Below are 5,372 nucleotides of genomic sequence, written 5' to 3' on the forward strand. Positions count from 1 at the left end.
AATTGAAAGTGTCATAGTATAATTCATATTCCTACACTGCCGCACAAACTAAAAAGATACGTAAGTGACATTGCCGCTTAGAGTGATTCTCTCAAACTTGGCAATGAAAAAGTTGACCTATGCGGCAATGTCACTTGTGTATCTTTTTAGTTTGTATGGCAGTACAAACAATAGCAATTCCGCTTACAAATTTAGTATTTTATGTTATTGTAGGTACTTATTTGTTCTACTCTTTTTATATAATTTAATTATGTCGCTACTAATTTATCCTATCTAGGATTTTATTATAAAAAATACTAAGACTTCGTATTATCAATAGGAAAATTTTATATAAAAATAGAATAGCTTATGATTATTATATTAAAATATGCAAATTATCGCCTCCCATTGGGCACAAAATTTGACGTCTTTACGAAATCGTTACGACATCTTTACGACAACTTTACGACGTCCTATGTCCATGTCGTTAAGGTATCTTTACGATATCGTAAATGAGTCGTATGATCAGACGATGTCTTTACGATATCGCAAAGACACCGAAACTACATGGACATAGGATGTCGTAAAGTTGTCGTAAAGATGTCGCCAAATTTTGTGCACACTGAGCTTGGTACCTCGATTGTAACCTAATTTAGTAATTTTTCCAGTACAAAGTTTCTCAGTGTCGAAGGTATTTTTGGTTAGAGTAGGATTTTTATTTGATTATTTTGCACGGGGCTGTCCCGGTAGATATCATCAGTCACGGATATAATGCAATCAAGTGATCTGGTGAGAGCAGTCTGCCCCTACCTATTGCACAAAGCCTGGTTTTTACTCCATCATTGACGGACTGGGTTGCAGTCAAGTACACGATTGGGTACAAATTACTATTATATATATTATTAATGTTAATATTATAATTATAAAATATTATATTAATATTAATGACTAGTTGTCTAACTTTTAATAGAAATAGTTCAACTTTCAACTAAAACATTTAGTCTTCTGCAAAGAAAATAAATTTTTAATAAAATACAGGTTAAACAAAATTTTCAATTGTTTTCAACAAAATAGTTACATTTTCAAACAAGAAGTTAAATTTTCATCCAAAAAACTGAATTGTATACTAAAAAGAGGCACTTTTAATCAAACACATGACTTCAAATTATAAAAATGAATTGAAAATTCATTGACACCTTTTTAAACATCCTCAAATATTTAGAATCTTCTGAAATTTTTTAAAGTTCTTGCAAATTCCTTGAAAATTTTAAAATACCCAGAAATACTTCAATTCCTTTAAAATCTTATATTAAATTACTGAAATCAATTGAAAATACCTTGGAACCTATTAAAATATACTAAAATATACCAAATCTTTTAAAATGTCATATGAAATTACCGTTATCAAATTGAAATTTCTTGGAACATTCTTAAATACTCTCAAATACTCACTCCCCTTCAAAATATTTTGACATACGTTGAACTTTTTTAAAAAGATTTTTAAACTACTTTTGAATTTTTTTTAAATAAACCTTCTAACATTTTTTTTTAATTCTTTGAAATTCGTTTTTTAAAGCTCTTGCCAATTGCTTGGAATCTTTTAAAATTCTCTCAAATTTTTCAAATCTTTCAAAATCTTTTGAAATAACTAGATGTTTTTTTAAGATTTCTAAAGTATATTACTTTGGAATTTTTTTAAATAACCCTTCCAACATTTGGTAAATTCTTTGAAATTCCTGTAAATTATAAAATGAAATTGAATATTCCTTGACATCTTTTAGAACATCCTCAAATATTTAAAATCCTTTCAAATCTTTTGCAATTTTTTAAAGCTCTTGCAAATTCCTTGAAAAATTTAAAATACGATGAAATAGTTCAAATCCTTTAAAATCTCATATTAAATTACTATCATCAATTGAAAATTCCTTGGAATCTTTCAAAATTCTCTCAAATTTTTTCAATCCTTCAACATTTTTAAAAATACCTAGAACTTTTTTTTTAGGATTTTTAAAGTACTTTGGAATTTTTAAAAGAACCCTTCCAACATTTTTTTAATTCTCTGAAATTCCTGTAAATTATAAAAATAAATTGAAAATTCCTTGACGTCTTTTAAAATTTCATCAAAAATTTTTTATCTTTTCAAATCTTTTCGAAATCTCTTGAAATTTGTTAAAGTTCTTGAAAATTCCTTGGAACTTTAAAAATAACTTGAAATATTTCAAATCTTTTAAAATCTCATTTTAAATTACTGTAATCAATTGAAAATTCCTTGGAATCTTTTTAAATTCTCCCCAATTTTTCAAATCCTTCAAAATCTTTTGAAATACCTTGGCACCTTTTAAAGGTTTCTAAAGTACTTTAGAATTTTTTTAAATAACTCTGCTAAAATTGTTAAAATTCTTTTAAATTCATGTCAATTATTAAATAAAATTGAAAATTCCTTAACATCTTTTAAAGCAACCACAAATATTTAAAATCCTTAAAAATCTTTTGAAATCTCTTGAAACTTTTTAAAGGTTCAGATTGAAATTTAGAAAAGAGAAAAATTTGAAAACATTCAAAAAAATTTCAAAGCACTCAAAAAATTCTAAAGTACTTTATAAATCTTTAAAAAAAGTTCTAGGTATTTCAAAAGATTCTGAAGGAATCTTCAATTGATGACCAGTATTTTAATATAAGATTTTGAACAATTTGATACATTTTAGGACATTAAAATATATTTCCAGGAATTTTCACCAGGAATTTTCAATTAATTTCAATTATTTAGTATGAGATTTTAAAGAATTTGAAATATTTCAGTGTATTTTTTTAATTTCAGTGAATCTTCAAGAGTTTTAAAAAATTTCAAGAGATTTCAAAAGATTTTAAATATTTGAGGATGTTTTAAAAGATGTCAAGGAATTTTCAATTAATTTTTATAATTTACACAGATTTTAAAGAATTTTAAAGTACTTTTAAAATCTTTAAAAACAGTTGAAGGTATGTCAAAATATTTTGAAGGTATTGCAATATTTGAGAGTATTTTAAAATGTTCCAAGGAATTTTCAATTGATTACTGTAATTTAATATGAGATTTTGAAAGATTTTATATATCATAGGATATTTTAATAGATTGCAAGGCATTTTCAATTGATTTCGATAATGTAGTATGAGATTTTAATGAATTTGAAATATTTAGGGTATTTTTAGCCCTTAATAACCACACTGGTACGAATTCGCACCTCGTGAAACTTCTTACTTCTGTAACTTTCTTCCTGCGTACGCCAAGGGTCTCTCCCCACACTACGACAAATATGCTAGTCCCCTAGGATATTTGCTGCGTTAAGGCCGAAGTCATTCGCTTTGTTACCGCTCAGGCAGCAACGTCGAAACTTTGAACGAGTGCAAATTTGGCACTTGTGTGGTAGCGGTGTACGTGAAGTCGGTGCTTGTGAAATTTGAAGTATTTTTATTTTCGTCAATGTAATAAGTGAAATTATATTGAATGTAAGTATTTCAACATATTTTTGTGTTTTTAATATAAATTTATGAAGTACATGATGTCTTTCTCATATTTTTGAAGAAATTTTAAAGTACTATTTTTTGTGTATAAACCATAAAATAATCGAAGAAAAATGTACATTATTATTACAGAATGTACGAAGAACAGCACTTACATTATAATTTACGTAATTATAAGGCAGTGCACGCGTTAGATGTGGAAGAGGACGCTGGCGAGGAGAGAGAGGGTCTCTGTTCCGATGATAGTGGAGAGGAGTTCGTTGTATCTGACTAAGGTTTTAAGAGTAGATGAACCGGTTATTAGACGTTACACTATAATTCGGGAGGAAAGTCGTGCCAGATGTGCACTCTGTGAAACGGAAAGTTCTGGGCGAACGCGCATGAGGTGCAACAATTGCATGCGCCATATCTGTGATGAACACAGATGCGGATTGTACATTGAATGTTCCGTACATATGGCCTAATTTAATTTTAATAATGTATTTTTATCACAGTGTTGTGCAAATTCCATTTTATGTACATTTTATCACAAAATACAGTAATTTTATCCTGAAAACAAATGCTTTACTCATTTGTTGCATCTTAAAATATACACTATTTTCAACCTCTCCTAAAAAATCTTTAATTTTTTCTTATGCTATGGGCTTTTTTTATTTGAGTGTATCATTTTAACTTTAATTCCCAAAAAAAAGATTAATTTTGGTCAAATAGACACAAAATGGCAATTTTTTAAAAGAAAACAAATATTTTTCAAACATCTTCTTTTGAATTTGACGTATTTTTATTGCTTAATTTGTTCCTTTTGTACTCAAAACCATTTTCATTGTATTCCTTGGGAATTTCTACTCCAAAAGTACTCATTACACATTAAATTTGGATTAGTTACTTGCGAGATATTGAATTTCAAATATTACAAATCCTAAATCGCACCAGTGTGGTTACTACGTATGCTGAGTTGAGGTGTGGTTACTAAGGGGTAAAAGTTCAAGGAATTTTCAAGAGATTTCAAAAGATTTTAAATATTTGGGGATGTTTAGAAAGATGTCAATGAATTTTAAAATCATTTTTATAATCTAAAGGAATTTCAAAGAATTTGAACAAATTAAAGCAGGATTGTTTAAAAAACTCCAAAGTAACTTAGCATCTTTAAAAGATGGCAAGGTGTTTCAAAACATTTTGAAGGTTTCGAAATATTTAGAGTATTTTAAAAGGTTCCAAGGAATTTTTAATTGATTACAGTAATTTAATATGAGATTTTAATGGATTTAAAATATTTTAGGGTATTCTTAAAATTGCAAGGAATTTTCCATTGATTTCAATAATTTGAAGCAATTTCAAAGAAGTTTAACGATTTGTTTCAACTTTTCTGTTTGAAAGTGGAACTACTTTCTTCAAAAATTATTTTTTATTGATGATTCGTCAATTTAGTTGGAAAAATTTGTTTTCTGATATTTTAACTATTTTGTAGACATCTTTTTTTTTCAACTACAAGAAAATTAATCTTTTGTGTCGAAAATGTAACTATGATTAAACATTAATTTTTTCTCTAGAAAGTTCATGTATTTGATTGAAAATACCTTTTTTTAGTATAAAATTCAGCTTTTTGAGATGGAAATTTAACTTGTTTAAAAATTTAACTGTTTTGTTGAACAATATTCCATTTTCGACAGAAGGTTTCATCTTTTGAATGAAAAAATCGATTTTTAATTTGAAAAGTATTACTTTAATTTTGAAAGTATTGAGTTCGAAATAGACGAGTGTTCATCGAAATAGTTGATTTTACTAGCCAAAAAAGATGACTTTTTAGGAAAACTTAGATAAAATCTTCTACACAAGTAAAAAATATGCCTGGAAAATTCCCGGATTTCCTCTTAACTTTCGTGGATTTAAAA

The sequence above is a fragment of the Belonocnema kinseyi genome, chromosome 5 (genome assembly GCF_010883055.1).
Source record: "Belonocnema kinseyi isolate 2016_QV_RU_SX_M_011 chromosome 5, B_treatae_v1, whole genome shotgun sequence".
In the NCBI taxonomy this organism is placed as follows: Eukaryota; Metazoa; Arthropoda; class Insecta; order Hymenoptera; family Cynipidae; genus Belonocnema; species Belonocnema kinseyi.